Genomic DNA, 17541 nt, shown 5'->3' on the forward strand with positions numbered 1-17541 from the left:
ACATGCAGTTCCCGGGCTCTAGAACTCAGGCTCGGTAGCTGTGGTGCACAGGCTTTGTTGCTTCGTGACGTGTGGGATCTTCCCGGAGCAGGGATCAAATCCCTATCCCCTGCACTGACAGCGACTTCTTTACCACCAAGGCACCAGGGAAGACCCCCGGCCCACTTTTAAACTGGGCTGTCTTTTTACTGTTGAGTTGCAAGAGTCCTTATATATCCTAGATAGTAGACCCTTGTCAGATACATGGTTGGCAAACACTCTCCAACTCCGTAGACAGTCCCTCCTTTAGAGTAGGCCCTGGGAGGTGAGTGCACCTGTGGGAGCCATGTCCAGAAACCTGGGCTCCTCTTGGGCTCCATTCCTAGGAGCTGTCAGCCTGTCCCATGGCTTTTCCAGCCAGCTACTGGCTAACACTGCCCAAACCTCTAGGGCTGTCTGCTCCACCACCCTCCAGACTCAGAGATCAGCACGTGCAATCAGTTGGACTTGAATGTCCAACAGGCAGGACAGACCTAACAAGCCTAACATGGCCCACAGTGAACTATCTCCACGTCCACAACGAAAGCAGAAAAGAACAAAGCAAAGCCCAGGCCCCTCCCCAGCCTTCTGAATCTCAGCAAACGGCAGCACCACCCACAGCTGCTTCAGCCAGGACACCTGGGAGTCGCCGGCGCCTCCAGTCACTGGCGTCTGCTCTGCGTTTGCTTCTCCGTCTCCTCGGAGAACGCAGAGCCCTTGGGAACAGGGACATCTTGAGTGTGGCTGTGTCTTGGGGTTTTAAACAGCGTGTGCTTGTGGACCGAGTACGGGCTGAGAACTGGCTAGGGCAGGCAGCTCTGGCCTGGAGGCCCTGGCTGCAGGCCTGCCGCGTCAGGGATGGGCCGAGTGGCCCAGGAGGGGCTGCCCCGGGCGGCAGTGCTGGATCAGGGACAGGACTGAGTGCTGGCCGGTGGGTTTGCAGGAGGGCAGAGTGAGAGCTGGCTGGAGAAGACCTAGGTTCGCTTATCTGCCTGGCACAGCCTTGCCCAGCAGTTAACCCCACTGTGTGGGTGAGCACTGTCCCGCCTATGGGCAGCTCGTGGGGAGATGAGTGGGGAGACGAGGATGGAGAGAAGTAGATACCCTCAAACACTGCCAGCCTGTGGGCTCTGGTGCACAGCGAATGAACAGAGCCACTTGGGACGCTTGGTAAGCTGGGGAAGCCCAAAGTGTCTTCCTGCTTTTGAGTGCCTTCACTCGCATGAGGACCAAAGTCTTCAGCTGAAGAAAACCCATTCTGAGTAGTGCTTGGGGAAGCGGGTGGCGGGGGTAGGGGCTTGAAGACGGTGGGCTGTGCCCTTGAATGACACTTCACTGGCCTTGGTCTATGCCAACTGCGGCCAGACCAGCTCTTCCTTTAATCTCTCCAGCAAGGGCATGAGAGAAAGCTGCAGGAGACGGAAGGGAACTCCTGTTCCATGAGCCTCTGCTCCGTGTCAGCACTCCCATTACAGTGTCCCAGCTGGCCTCGGCCCGGGGCAGGAGCGGAGTGTTATAACAGGAGCTGCAAGCAGTGAGTGCGGTCTGCTCTCGGTCACCGACATGTGGGTGACGGGCCCAGGACGGGAACTGGATGCCTTCGTCCCCCGCCCTCAGGCCTCTGACAGGGCAGCTGTGAACGTGATCCTGGACGGACATCTGTGGGAGGCACTGGAGCTTTGAACAATCTATTTTGATGGGGATGAGAATGGAGGACTGGCAAGAGGGAAGGGAGAAAAATCAACTAGGAACAAACCCTGGAACCAAAGCAAGATGCTCTAAGAAGGGGAAATGCTTTTGACAGGATTCTTAATGAATATCCTCAGAAATAAAGCAGGCCCAGCTGGCTGTGATTACCCCTGTGGGCTTGCATGGGCGGGAGGGGGAGCCCCACTGCCTTGGGAAAGACTCCACAGAGTCAAGGTGAGCCCGGGAGCTCCCCGGACCGCCCCGGTGCACACGGGCCTTCCGGTCAGTCCATCACACCTGACTCTGGCCAGGTCAAATGCCTTGCTCCCAGCGTAAATTTCCTACCGTTGCTACTGCCTGGAATTCCGAACCTTCAAGCATCAAATCCTCCCAGTTAAACTCAGTGTTTTCTTCCAACTTCCAGAACTGCAGAGTTAAGATCTGGGCCTTATCAGGCTGCTGTGGGTGCTTCCCAGTGGCCCGTTTCCTTCCTTCTTCCCAACAGCGCCCTCCCCCAGTTGGCCCTGGGACTTCTCTGTGAGTGGGGGCTCCCACCCCAGCCTGTGATGGCCTCTTCACCGGGCTGGCAGTGAGCTGGTCACTTCCTTCCTGCACTCAGCAGTCCCTCATTGCCAGGCCCTGGGTGGGTCATGCAGACACAGTGGGACTGAGGGATGAGTCTGTGCCAGGAGAGCTGACACACTCAAGAAAGTAGCGGACAGAGGGACTGGAAGCGGGGAGAGGCAGAGAGCTGGCGTGGGCACCGGGGAGCTTCGTGGAGAAGGCAGCGCTGAGCCTGGCTGAAGCATCACAAGGACCGCCGTGTCTCCCCAAGGCTGCCCCTCTCCCTTTCCAGGCCAGGCTGTGGCATGACCTTTTCATAGCATAACTGCCCTCAAGAGCTTAGCATGGGTCCCGATCACTTGTCCAATAAAACCTTCATTACTCAAGAATGTGAATGTATAAGGAATTTTGAAAAACAGTGGGGGGGAAGAAAGATCAACAAATTTATACTCTAGCCACAACTCCTATCACGAGCATCTATTTTATTTTTTCATGTGCTGAGTTTCAGCTAGTGGTAACGAATCACTCTTTCACCCTCTCGCCCTTGAGAGCATGCCCCTTTGGCCCTGCTTCACTGAGAGCTGAGTCGGCGCCTTGGTCAGGCTGGGGCTCGGTCCTGGCTGCCCTTCTCACCTGCCGCTGTCCAGGCTGCAAGGAGCCCCTGCCCTCGCCTCAGAGTGCTGTCTCTCTTCCACTCCCTTAGTGAACTCCCCTGGGAGGGACGCGTCTGGGCAGCTGTGAGGGACTTCTCTGCAGATGAATTCCCAGAGGCGGGTTTCTGGCACAAATCTTCGCATCCTGCCTGCTGGACCCCTGTACTCTGTACCCAGTTCCCTGGCTCCCCACCCGGGAGCACGCCTGCAAGACCCGCCATTCCATCTGAAGTCATCTTTCTAACGCCCCGTCTCCCCCAGAGCTGTGATGGCATATGTGTTCGTGTTCATTCATTCATTCAACAGGCAGAGAACAGGCAGTGAGCAGGTCAAAGCCTGCCCCCAGGGAGCTGCCCGACCAGGGTGGGAGAAGGGGTGAGACCAGGTAAGACCTGGGGTTGGGAGGCCAAACTCTGGGGCTGTGAGCCTCTGTCTAACTGCACAAGGACCGGCTCAGGGAGAGCTGTGTTTGGGGATGGGATGCCTGCCGTGTGTGTCTGTGTGTGTGTGAGTGTGTGTGTGCGTGTGCACACCCATGTGCATATGTTTGGTGAGGCTGGAGCAGTAGGTAAGGCCCTGGTGGCTGTCGAAGGAGGGGGTGAGGAGCCAGGCTGGCATCTGAGGTGCCCGAGGTGCAGACGGAGGAAGTCCCCCGCCAGGCCTGCGTCTGCCGGCCTGGGTCTCCAAGTCGCAGGCCTGGGTCTCCAAGTCGCAGGCCCGGGGAGCAAAGGTGTGTGCCTCTGCTGACAGGCCGCCATTTCGCACGCCTCTGCCTGCTCCTCTCCCTGAGTCCACACTCCTTTCTGGCTGAGCCTCTTCAGCTCCAGGCTTTGCACCTGCCCCTGCCTCCACCCCTCGCCCCATCCCTGTCCCCACTTGGCAGGGGGAGATGGGCCCCCTCCCTGCCAGTGCTTCAGGCCCGTGTTACTGACACCAAGGACACCGAGCTGTGAGTATTACTGCACAGAGCCCAGAGCTCCCTGAGGGTGGGAGTTGCATCTAACTCATCTCCGGATCTCCTGACTGGCAGGTGCGGGTACTCAGGGGGCAGCTGCCGACCAGAGGTTACAAACCATTTCTCCCAACCAGATGGCCACCCTAGCAGCAGCTCTCAGTCAGGCCCCCCACATCCTGGACTCAGATTCCAGCCCCACATCTTGGCTACGTGATTACACATCGACAGCGACAAACGTTCGGATAGAATCTGGGGCTGGAAGCAGCATACAAACATCAACGCACGATCCCAACCATATATGGCCAGTTCTACACACAGATGACCTCAGACAAGAGCACTAGGGCATGAAAGCTGTTGGTCTGTTGGGGTGGCAAGCTAAGGCGGGAATTATCTTGTCTTGTCTATTGATTTCTTTGAGTGGTTCTGTATAATTACTACGCGTGTGGAAGATGGGTATGTAAACAGACCTTTCCAACTCTGCTTGAGGAGCACTGTGCCTCTGGTTGGTCCACGGGCGGGGTAGGGACCGATCACGCTGTCAGGAAGGCCAGGGAAGAGGTGCCCAAGGATGAACTGGAGTGCTCAGGACAGCCAAGAGGGGGCGTCCTCCAAGGCAGGAGGAAGCACAGAGGGTGGGGACAGGCTTCACATTTGCAGGGTGAGAAGGCAGGCTGGAGTGGCCAGCAGAGCCCGGAGCACAAGGAGCCAACTGCCAGGTTGAAGACCCCAGACTCCTCCAATGGGAAGAAGGGCCCCAGGAGGATCCCACTCCACCGAGGTTCCTCCCAACGACCCCACTGACATGTGACCCCTTGGCAGCCAGCACATGAGCCAGGGAGGGGCAAGGGGCTATGGGATACTCTCCCACCACTAAGGTATCACCTGAGGGGTTGCTAGAGACCCCAGACCAAGCATCTGGGTGGCTGCCAGGGCCACCTGCTTCCCACAGACAAGGAGTGCCAGCTGGGCACCAGCCCTCTCTGCCGGCTAGTCTATTTCCAGCTGCATGTGGCTGGGGTGAGGCGGGTGCCAGGGAAGGGTGCAGGGGCAGGCAAGGCACGGAGTTGGCAAAAGGCCACGATAAACGGTCTGTTGGTGCTGGGAAAGGATGGTTGCTGCAGCACGTGTCTAGACGCAGCCTGGCCCGGCCCACGTCCAGGGTGGCCCCCATCACCACCCGGGCACGGACTGCTCCAGAGTAAGCAAGTTCATTGGCAGAGGAAGAGCTGGGTCGCAGACTTTGGGACTCCCTTACTTGCTGATAACTCCCATTTTTAGGCACACAGTTCAGTTCTGGTCTGGGGTATGTTTTGGTGGTAAAGTATTTTTAAAGAGCTTTCACAGGACACTTATTTTTTGTTTATTTCTCTGAATTCCGACCAAGACCTTGGCACATGGACTGCAAACAAGGAAGACAAACGGACGTGTCTGCTTGCCTGTCCCGTCCTCAGCAACTGGCTGTTTTTCTTGGCTGTTTATGGGCTTGGCCTTCCCTACCCTGGGACAGAGCAGGACCTCTTCCCCAGGTCACCACACTGAGTCCTATTCAAAGCTGGCACAGGGTGGCCGACAACAGATTTCAACTGTGTCCTACCAACAGGAAGAGCCACCCTGTATTGTGCTGTGGTCTCTGACCTGAAGGTGCCACCCAAGGAAGAGCAAAAAGGAGAGGCCGAGGGGCCTCCTGACGCCACAATGCCCACCTTGCTCCATGCCTACAGCCCCCTCCCAGGAACACTGTCACCCCTCTTTTCGGGATAAGAAGAGTGAGTCTGAAGAGCTGGCTGCAAACCCCCGCTGGGAAGGGAGCTGGGGGCCAAGGGTGATGCGTCTGTTCCCAGGCCCGTGCTCTCCGCTCCTCTAGGGCAGAGACCAGAAGGAGCTGGGCCTGGAAACAGGACGGAACAGGGGAGTTCCACGCTCAGCTGGCTGCAGGGGCCTCACTCATGTGGGCTGCTAGGAGACACCCCTGCCCTCTCACAGTTCTCGGAAGTTTCGAGAGCCCTGAGCCCTGTTCCTGGGCCAGGCTTGCGTATGCACCACTGGCAGACCATGCTCTCCCGGGCAGTCAGCATCAAACCTTCTGCCTCCTTCCCCGGCCACCCACCCACCCACCCCTCCATCACACAGATGAGTCTGCGCGGGGCCTGGGAACACGGAGCTAAGGCGCTTTGGAGCCTGGCCCTCCAGGACCTCCTGAGGCAGGAGAGACCCACCCCTGGGGTCCAGGGACAAGCCTAGGAGCTCAGTGCTGAGGCAGAGGGCAGCCTGGGAGGCTACAGGCACCCAGGGGAAAGGTGTGCAACTCAGGGAAAGCTTTCCAGAGGGGCTGATGCCCGAGCTGACGTGTGACAAGTGGGGGTCACGAAGAATTAATGAAGAGCACGGGGAAGGGTGATCCAGGCAGAAGGAACAGTAGGTGTAGGGTACTCCAGAGCAGGAAAGGGGGTGCATTTAGGAAAATGGAAGTTGTTTGACATGCTGGACATTAGAGCTCTGAGAAACAAGGAGAGAGAGGTAGATGGGGACTGCATATGGAAGGGACGAGGAGCTTGGCCACCATCCCTGGGGACACTCTATGCCACCAAGACATCCAATCACGAGCTATCGGAGGGAGAAGGACTCTGACACAGCAGCCAGGCCGAGGGGTTCCAAACAGGGCCCTGTGGGGGTTGGGCTCCCCAGAGAGCGGGGCTCTCATCCCTGCCAGTCTTGCCTCCCATTTCAGCCAAAGCCGTGTGACCACTGTAGGATTCTGCTGGAAATAAAGGGTTCTGCTGCTGGACACAAAACCCCACAGAATCTGAAAACCATTGGTTGAATCCCACTCCTTACCTCACATGTGATGGGAAAACTGAGGCACAGAGAGGGAGGGAGTTTCCTGAGGTCCCCCTGCAAGTCCATGGCCCAGAGAGCTTGATTCCTGGCCCACTGCCATGCCCCCCGGAATTTGCCTGGCTCCCTTCTATAAGAAGCACCCGAGGCTCTTCCCAGCCTTCCCCCCAGGCCCCAGTCCTGAGCTGGCTGCAGGCCTGAGGCTGGAGAAGGCCACTCCACCCCCAAAACACACCTGGGTCTCCATCACTCCACCTCACTGCCCGCTGCAGGAGCTCCCTGGTTCTGTAATGATCTGGGGAAAGAAGGAAGCCCATTTATAAAGGTGCACACTGAGTCCAGTGTGTTTCTTTTTCTCAGGCCAAAGAATTTCCATCAGATTAACAGTTGTAAAAAGCTGAGACGGGAAGTGAGTCTGAATCCAGCTTGTCCTCTGACAGTGACTCCCTCCAACCAAGTGTGTTCAGACCACGTGAATGTGGGCCAAGAACAGGGACCAGCGGGGAGGGAGGGCAGAAATAAGACAGGAAGAAACCTCCACAGTTTACCTTGAAAAATATTGCTGTTTATGGAGTAAGTATTTGACTGAAATTGTTTAGTTTCACATTAAAATGGTCGGCATTCTTTTTCCCAGCAAGAAATGCATTTGCGCTGTTGAAGTATAAAGACAAATAAACAGAGGCGAGTCGAGCCTTCGTCAGGGGTTCAGGGAGCAACACGTTGTCTCCAGCTGTCTTCCAGGATGAGAGGGGGCGCCTGCAAAAGGGCCGAGGCGCGGCCCTTTCATCTTGCCAGGGACCAGCCCGGCGCGGGGAAGAGCTGTGACTGCCGCACCGCCGTGGAGCATCTGGGCGCCCACGGTGCCTTCCTCCCACACGTGCAGCTGGGCTCCCGGGCCCCGCCGGGCCCTGCAGAGCTCCTCTCCTCCTCTGCTCCTCTGCCTGGTGGCCTCTGGTGCCAGCCGGTGCACATCTGATTCTGCCAGACAGGCATCGCGTTCATTTTGGAGACCACAAAACCGAGACTGAGAAAGAGGTGACATGCGTCTAAGGCCACAAAGTGAGTGTGTGGTAGAGCTGGGATGGACAGCCCTGATGCCACGTGGCTCATGTCAATGGATGAGCCCAAGAATCAGTGCAAGAGGAAGGGGCAGGTTCTGACCGGGAAGGGTGGTGGGCCGTGGCTCACTGGACAGGAGCACTGTGTGGAACACGTGGGGCAGTCCCCACCAAAGGACTTCACACCCAGCTCAGGGATGAGGCTCATTTCCCCATCTTCACTAGCTCAGAAAAGACATCCATTCTCTTTAAAAAGTATCCTGACCGCACACTAGGAATAAGTGCTAATTAGGCAATTCACATCTGTTGAGCCCTTGTTGAGTGCCAGGCATATGCTCTGCAAAGCTTATCTCATTTGCTCTCTGCATCATCCCTGTCAAATAAGCGCTGCTATTAGCCCCACCAAACAGATAAGGATACAAGGCCCCAAGAAATGAAGTTACCTGCTCAGGGTCACAAAGTTGAGTGATGGATCCAGGATTCAAAACTATGCAGGCTGATTCCCAACGTTCCTCCAGGACTGGGAATATGCCATTCATCTGCAAACTGGAAGCTCCCAGCCCAGGTCACAGCACAGGGCAGGCACTCAGGAGATCCTCTGAGATGAATGACTGTTAAGAGCTCTCAATTTTGATGCCATCTAGAAGCTCTCAGTTCAGTTCAGTGGCTCAGTCATGTCCGACTCTTTGCGACCCCACGGACTGCAGCATGCCAGGCCTCCCTGTCCATCACCAACTCCCAGAGCTTGCTCAAACTCATGTCCATCGAGTTGGTGATGCCATCCAATCATCTCATCCTCTGTTGTCCCCTTCTCCTCCCGTCTTCAATCTTTCCCAGCATCAGGGTCTTTTCCAGTGAGTTAATTCTTTGCATCAAGTGGTCAAAGTACTGGAGCTTCAGCTTCAGCATCAGTCCTTCCGATGAATATTCAGGACTGATTTCCTTTAAGACTGACTAGTTGGATCCTGCAGTCCAAGGGACTCTCAAGAGTCTTCTGCAATACCACCGTTCAAAAGCATCAATTCTTTGGCGCTCAGCTTTCTTTATAGTCCAACTAGAAGCTCTAGGCTCTCACATTCCCCTGAACCCCCGACCTGATTACCCCATAGACTCTGAACTTGTATAGCGTATCCACTCAGATGGCTATTGATTATGTCAAATTGAAGTTGGCCCAAAAGACTCTCGGAGAAGGCAATGGCAACCCACTCCAGTACTCTTGCCTGGAAAATCCCATGGACGCAGGAGCCTGGTAGGCTGCAGTCCATGGGGTTGCTAAGGGTTGGACACGACTGAGCAACTTCACTTTCACTTTTCACTTTCACGCATTGCAGAAGGAAATGGCAACTCACTCCAGTGTTCTTGCCTGAGAATCCCAGAGACGGGGGAGGCTGGTGGGCTGCTGTCTATGGGGTTGCACAGAGTCGGACACGACTGAAGTGACTTAGCAGCAGCAGCAACAGACTCTCAGTCCACGCTATCCCCACTCCACAATCTGTCCTCCCCCCAGTCTTTCCCAGAAGCTACAGAGTAACTCCAAGCAAAAAACCAGCAGTCACTCTTGGTTCCTCTTCACTCCTCACTTCTTACATCTAATCCATCATCAGTCCATTCTGGGTCCATTTTCAAAACATACCTGAATTCACCCACATCTCATCACCTCCACGATTGTCACCCTGGATGGGCCACCAACATCTCTGATCTAGACCACTATAATGGCCTCTGTCTCCTATTTCCCGTTAACACATTCTCTATGTAGCAGCCAGAAGGCAAATCTATTAAGACATCAATCCCTGGTTAAAATGTCCCATGGTTTCCCGGCTAATTTAGAATAAAATCCTAACTCCCTTCTAGGGCCTGTAAGACCTGACATGACCTGGCCCGGCTCCCTCCTGAGCTTATCTCCAGGCTTTCTCCTTCCCTCCAGATCCTCCAGGTACAATGACCTGTTCCCAAACTCACTCAACTTGTCTTGTCCCTGGCCACCGCCCTTGTCCTCCCCTTTTTGCCTGGAGGGAAGATCTCCCCTAGGTCTTCGATGGGCAGCTTCCTCCTCCTCCCGAAGGCCCTTCACCAAGTCCCCTCCCTGTGAATACTGGGGGGCCTCTGTAACTGCCCTGATGGGCAGAGCTGGGTGGAAGTGCCTTCTGAGAGCAGACTGTAAAACGGCATCTTGTTCTTCTGGGACCCGGACGCTATGCTGTGAGGAAGCCCACACCACCCTGTGTGGACAGACCACACCAAGAGGCTGCCCAGAAGTGTTCTGGCTGACAACCAACTTCAACCATAAGACATCAGCAGAGAAGTCTCCAGATGATTCCGGGCCCCATCAAGGCATATCCAACTTCAAGTCTTCCCAGCTGAGGCCCAAACACAGAGCAGCTGAGACAGCCATCCCTGCCGCATCCTCTCTGAGTTCCTGACCCACAGAATCTGCAAGCAGAGTAAACTGGCGTTTCATGCCACTGAGTGTGGGGAGGTTTTTAATGCGCCAGTGGTCACAGGTGTACCACGCTCTCCAACACTGTTGCCCTGCCCATCACTTCCTATCACATAGTTGTTGTTCAGTCACTCTGTTGTGTCCAACTCTTTGAGACCCCATGGACTGCAGCATGCCAGGCTTCCCTGTCCCTATCTCCCTCAGTTTGCTCAAACTCATGTCCATGGAGTCAGTGATGCCATCCAACCATCTCATCCTCGGTCACTCCCTTCTCCTCCTGTCCTCATTCTTTCCCAGCATCAGGGTCTTTTCCAATGAGTTGGAATCTCTGCATCAGGTGGCCAAAAATATTGGAGCTTCAGCTTCAACATCAGTCCTTCCAATGAATATTCAGGGTTGATTTCCTTTAGGATGGACTGGTTTGATCTCCTTGCCGTCCAAAGGACTCTCAAGAGTCTTCTCCAACACCACAGCTCAAAAGCATCAATTCTTTGCCATTCAGCCTTCTTTATGGTCCAACTCTCACATTGGTACATGGCTACTAGAAAAGCCGTAGCTTTGACTATAGGGACCTTCATCGGCAAAGAGATGTCTCTGCTTTTTATATACTGTTCAGGTTTGTCACAACCTTTCTTCCAAGGAGCAGGCGTCTTTTGACTTTGTGGCTGCGGTCCATCACAGTCATGTTATTATTTTTCACCGCAGGTGGCCTGACTGCACTTACTTCACTGAGTTCCGTGCTTCCTTGCGCGCTGTCTCCTCCCTGCACTGCTGTGGGTGCTTGCTGCTTCGTTCACCACTCGGGGTACCTTCAGCATTTAAAGCTGGCGCTGGCACGCAGCGGGGCTTCTGAACAGTTTTTTGAATAAATGAATGGATGAATATTGGATGGAGCCTTGTGTCACCTGTGGTTTGAGCCATGAACATTTCTGGGTTTCTCATGAATCTGGGGGTCCCATGACACATGCTCCATCTAATTCCCCTGGATCTCTGCCACGTGCCCAGCACGGACGTTTGCTGAGCCTGAGGACCTAGGAAACAAGGCACTTCTTCAAACTCATTTATTTGTTCACTCTACAAATATTTATTATATGCCTATGATTTGCCAGACACAGCACTCGATTCTGAGGAGGAAGAAGGAGAGATAAACAAGAGAGCTTCTGCCTGCAGGGGAAGAAGACAGAACTCCAGCACAGGGCCAAGTGGAGGTGTGTACAATGTGGTCACAGAAGGCTTTGGAGAGAAGGGAGATGCAGGGACAGGGGTCACAGGGAGCAGCACTGGACAGGAGGGATGGAAGGATGGTGGGTGTAAGGCTGGTGGGGCCAGAGGGCACGGGTGGGTGAGGATGAGAGGTGAGGAGAGGAGGCCGGCAGTGCCCTGGCTTGAGGGGCCTTGGGAGCAGATAAAATGGGTGCTGATGTGAAAGCGACGGGAGCCACGTGAAAGCGTTCAGTGATCACAGGGCTCTGTGAGGTCACACGGGGAACACAATGTCCCAAAGAAGCTCAAGGGTGACAGAAAGCTCTTGCATAGGTAGCAAGGACCTGCCTGGGGGGCAGTACAGATTTGGGGGAGCTCTCCAGAGCAAGGGCTGCCCCCATCCCCTTTAGCAGGCCACCCACCAGCCTGGGTTGGCAGATGCTAGGATTTCACAGAGTCCCAAACTTACAGGGTGGGGTGGCGGGCTTTCAAACTCCCAATGATCCAGACCAGCCTCCCAGAGTGGGGTCTGTTTCGGGTGCCATGGGGAAGGGGTAGGCAGTAGCTTACAGGCTTGAACTGGCAAACGAATAGATCTGGGTCCTGGTCCCAGCTTGACCACTTACTGGCTGTATGACCTTACATGGGTCACTTTCCGTTTCTGAGCCTCAGTTCCTCATTTGTAAAGCGGGGATACTAATGGCTTCTGCTCAGGGATGCGTGAGGACCAAGTAAGAGAATGTCAGCACAACATCCTAGACGACTCCGGGCACACAGCAGACACTCAGCTAAAGTCCGCTCACCTCACCTAAGAGGAGCCTAGCACGAGGTAAGTGCTCAAGAAGTGTTAACGGGAATGTCGCGATCTGCTTAACAAAACAACTTTTCTGCTGAATCTGTGCAGATGACTCCTCTTCATCAGGGGAAAATGTGCTGAGAAGCAAGTCCAAAATTCAAACTGTGAGCAACTTGAGAACCGTATTTTTCAGTAAGTCAAGATAAAGACTGGGGTCGCAGAGAACATCTGGCTAAGTGAACTAATGGCTTTAGGGGAAAAGGAGACTTGCTTTGTGGAGTCGGGAAAAAATTATCCACCGCTGGTTTTAATTTAGGATGAGAAAAAAAACCTTATTCTATTAGCCTAAATATTGCTCTTATGTCCAATTGCATGGAGTTTGGAATAATATTTTTCAAACAGAACTACTGCTATTTCAAGTAATTACAACGCTAAAAGCAGTCATTTGGGGTTGAGCAAGGATCTCATCATGGTTTCAATTCCCTCTGGTGTCATTTTCTGTTATATTTGAGAAATTCCTCAATAAAGATGTCAAATAGAAAAAGGGTTTTACTCCCCAGAGGACAGATTTGGCCACCCTCCAGGACACGGTCCCAGGCAAGCCATCTCCACAAGAAAATAACCTCATTTGCTCAAAAGAAAAGAAAAGGTTCAACTGTGAAAACCCAGGCAAGAAAATAACCCTTCAGCCATCAGCCTCATTTCTCCTACGAGCTCGGAACGCTTTTCAAACTGTGCTGACCAGGCTCAGTTCCAGCCATCATCATGAAGGAATTCGGTGGTGGTTGAGAGAGGGATGTTCCAAGCGGATGAGACTTCTGACCCAGGCTTTTGGAGACAAAACAGGAGATGCAGACAGGCCTGACTGGCCCTGACGGGTGATGGTTGTGGGGTGGGGCTCAAGAGTGGCTGACCAGAGCCGGTCAGGGCTGCACAAAGCAGAGAGAATGAGGAACACAGAGCCCTCCCCAAACTCGGTCAGCTTCTCACAGCCACCAGCACCCACTGAGGGCAGGCCTTGTGCTGGAGGCTCTACCAGGCAGCATGAACACAGTTCCTACTGAGGCCGAGCAGAGGGCTAAATGACCAGCAGGTTGTGAGCAACAGAGAAGGGTGGGGCGTGTGGCGATCCGGACTGTACACACACTCTCCCAAGAGGGGGCCTGATGTAGATCCTCCCAGTTGCTGCTGTTCCCACAGGGAGGCGCCCCTGCTCTGGCCTCATGCCTGGAGGGTCCCTGCTCTGCCGCTCCTGTGGCTACAGCCCTCCCCATGGAGGCGGCAGTCCGCAGGCGGTCATGGCATCTGGGTGTTTGAGGCCCCCCAGATTCCCTGTCCAACCCCCCCTCCTCCCCCCCACCAAACATGTCTCTTCTCAGAAGGACAGATAACAGGACCAAGAAAAAGGGAAGAAGGCTTCGGGGCAAATGGCCAGGGCTTACACATTCAGGTTAGGGTGCCCTCAGGTGCCTTGTGGTGTAGGACAGGGCCAGGGGTGAGAGGAAGGGGTGGGGAGCAAGCATTGCCCACGCGACCACTTTCTGGCACGAAACTCCAAGAAGTCCTAGAATTCTAAATTCCACTCCAGCCTGCCAAGTCACGAGAAAAGAACGCTTGTCAAGGCAGAAGAGACTGAACATATTTTAGATTGAAGGTTCCTAACGACCTTTACATATCTGGCCATGTGGGATATGCATTCCTGCCCCAGACCCACAAAGTCAGGGATGGGGGGATTAGGGCCAAGCAGAAACAGAGCTGGAAACACTGAGTTTTATGTAACATCCCTTGATTTATAAATGTGGACAAATAATTCAATCCTCACTGACATCATCATCACATCAGCGATACGGGGTGAGTGGGAAGGAAACCAAACACGTTCACGGGCTGGACTGTGGGTGGCGAGCCTGAAACCTCTGCAGCAGTGTGGCAACACCCCTGACCCGTGCAGCACCTCCCCAGCAGTACGCTCAGCTCTTCAGATCTACTTTCTTATGTAACTGGCACCGTGACCCTGAGACGGGTATTCCTGACCCATTCTGCAGTTAGGGGAACTGAGACTTGGAGAGTCTGAGTACCTGCTCTCAAACTCATGAGTAGTGGTGACAGAATTTGGACCACATCTTCCAGCTCCATTAAGTCCAGCTTCCTCTTACAGCGTGACGGTTTCAGCCAGTGTTTACAAGCCTCTGAGATCCCGACACTGAGCTGGGCACATTTTCAGCGTTTTGTGGGTGAGGGGGTTGTGGCTCTGCGTTGTCAGGCAGGGCTGGAGCCGGTTGGAACCGAGGTCTGACTTCTCCAGAGCCGGAGTTTTGACATGAGAAGGAAAAAGCCCAAACATCAAGACGTCTGTTGGAAAGCGTCTGCCCTCAGCTAAAAGCAGAGGAGCAACAGAGAGAGCCTTTTCTCGGCTGCCATATGCATGAGTTAGAGCTGTATGAAATTGCAATCTGTGCTCAGAGGTGGGGGTGGGGAGTCTTACCCAGTTCCTTAAATTAATCAGTATAAAAAGAACCCACTATGGAAATCACGTTGTTGAAACAAAACCTGCACAGACTCCATTAGTCTGGAGGTGTTGGGTATACCTGCCCGCCATAGCCAGGAATATGGGTGCTTACAAGCAGGTGATTGTAGCCAGGTAAGAGAGGGGTGATGAGAAGGGAGGCTGTGTGTGTGACACAGCCCGGGGAGTGCAGACAGCAGGCCTGGCCCCAGCGAGGTCTCGCAGGCGTCAGACTAGCCCACCGCGATGCATCTGGTCTGAAGGTCGACCAGGCTGAGTAAGGCCCGCGACGTTTGTGCGCTCTGAGCCACCCACTCTCTAGCTGGCCGGCACCCACGACCCCACTCGGTCCTCGCGAGAGCCCTACAGGACAGTGACTGCGGATGCTGCTTCTGGGGAGGGAACAGGCCTAGAGGTGAAGCGGCCAAAGGTCACACAGCTGATAATTGAGGAACCAGGGTCAGAGCTCAGAACCTGCAGGTCCGAAGGTGTGGCCTCTTGACCACTGGGGATACGCCTGCTCCTGTCAGGATAAGCCCGACAGGCAGACTCTCAGGTCTGTCTTCACGGACAAATCAGTTCCTGAAACGTACTCTATCATCTGAAAAAAAGGGCCAACAACCTGGAAGGTTAAATGTTTATGCTTCTTGGGAGGATTACATGAGATAAAACGTGAACAATACTGAACGTGGAGTCTGGTACAACAAACGCAGTCCAGCCTCAGTTCTCTCCAATCTCATCGAAGGCTCTGCCTTCCCCTGCAGCTCCGCCTCCCGCCATTCCTCCCACTCCCCGCCCCCCGAGCCCAGCCTCAAGGAGCCACCCACGGCTCTCCACACAGGCTCTGCCCTCACCCCTACCTTTGGAGATCCTGTTCAAGGCAACTTCCTCTTTGAAGTCCCCCAGAGGAGTTAGGCACACTTCCCCCCAACCCTCCAATCCCACAGCCCATGCAGGGTAACTCTTCATAGACCCCTCTGGGCTTCCACAGTCTGCTGTCCAGACCTCCATTTCAGCACTTTCTTTGGGTGTAATTGCATGTTTACAGATCTGTTTCCCATAACAGCTAATCTGAGATCCAATATGCATTAAACAAAAACAGGCAGAGGAACTGAAGACGGATACACTGCTAATTCTAGAGGCGTTTCAGAGCACTGGGGGTGTCCAGCTTCCTAGCATGCACGCTCAGTCACTCAGTTCTTTCCAAATCTTTGCGACCTCCCTGCACTGTAGCCCGCCAGGCTCCTGTGTCCATGGGATTCTCCTGGCAGGAATACTGGGGTGGGTTGCCCTTTCCTCTTTCACAAGCTTTCTATGCATACACCAAAAACCCAGCTGGCACAATAGAAGGTTTACCCAGCCCTTCCAGGAGACATTGCATTGAGTGCCATAAAAAAATCCAAATAATCCTTTTGACCCAGAAGTTCCAGGAAGGCTTGCTAAGGAAACAGTTGGGAAAATAAGAAAAAATGTTTTATGCCCAGAACCACCTCTGGGTTCTGATGGCAAATCAAACAAACAAAATAAGCAAACAACGTAAATGTCCGACCACAGAAGGGTGGCCAAGTCACCTACAGTAATACTGATGCCTGTTTGCTGACTACACTCACCAAGCACCAGCCACTTCACGGTGCCATTTCATTCTCACACACAACCTGGGGAGGCCGACAGCATGTTATTCCCGTGGCTGTCAGGGTGATGGGAACACCTCCCAAGACTGAGCACCCTGGGACTTGCACACTTCTCAGCTGCCTGGACACGATCGCAGTTACTGCTCACAGCAGCGTGTGAGACAGCTGCTCTTCACAACCTTCCTTTACCAACAAGACACTGAGGCTCGGAGGTGTTAAGATGCTAAGCCCATGGTCTCACCCCTGAGGCTCCAGTTGTTGTTCCCCGGGTCACTCAGCAGCTGACAGCAGAAGATGGCTGGGGGGACAGGGGCATCTGTTTGGAGACCGTGGGCTTTCTATCAGGAGCTGTTCCTCCTGCCGTGGACCACAAACCACCTCTTTTTATGGGTTGAATTACATCCCTCCCAAGATGCTGAAGTCCTGACCCCCAGGGCCGGTGCGGGTAACCTTGTTTGCAGATAGGTTGCTGGCAGATGATCAAGTTAAGATGGGTCGGCAGGGTGCCCCCTAATCCAACAGGACCGTGTCCTTAGGAAGAGAGGACATTTGGACACAGAGACGGGCATGCAGAGAACAAAAACAATGCGAAAACAGAGACAGAAAGAGATCTACGCGCAAAGGCAAGCCCGAGGCTGCCAGGGGAGATGGTAACCCAGGGCCTCCCTCTGAGCCCCACAGGAACTAGCCCCGCTGACGCCACAGCTTCAGACTTCGAACCTCTAGAACTGTGACAGAATAAAGTTCTATCCCTCAGGTCACCCAGCGTGTTCCTCTGTCACAGCAGCCGCAGGTTGTTAGTCACTGATCAAATGATGAGGCGACTAGGAAAGCGGTGCTGACAAAGGCCAGGTACCTGATGGCAACTATAGGTAGTCACACCCAGGGGCCTGAAGGCAAACACACCAGCGAAACTAAGATGCTTTCCAGTTTCTCTTTGTTCTTCTACATCTTCCCAATTGTACTCGGAAAGTTTGCATTACTCATAAATTTATACAACCGGCTTAAAAATATATGTATTTGAACTAGGAGAATGTGGAAGTATATAAGAATCCTTGTTATGGGCTGAATTATGTTTCTTCCTAATTTATATGTTGAAGGTCTAATCCTTACCCTTAGAACATGGCTGTATTTATGACAGGACCTTTAAAAAGGCAATTATGTTGAAAATGAGTTGTTAGGATGGCTTCTACTCCAAT

General features: G+C 53.9%; 1 protein-coding gene across 1 annotated transcript in view; it reads right to left on the minus strand.

The window, feature by feature from the left end:
- Positions 1–17541, minus strand: part of SCUBE1 (signal peptide, CUB domain and EGF like domain containing 1) — a 123374-nt gene that overhangs the window by 83331 nt on the left and 22502 nt on the right. The window lies entirely within an intron of this gene.

This window comes from Budorcas taxicolor, chromosome 5 (assembly GCF_023091745.1).
Source record: "Budorcas taxicolor isolate Tak-1 chromosome 5, Takin1.1, whole genome shotgun sequence".
In the NCBI taxonomy this organism is placed as follows: domain Eukaryota; kingdom Metazoa; phylum Chordata; class Mammalia; order Artiodactyla; family Bovidae; genus Budorcas; species Budorcas taxicolor.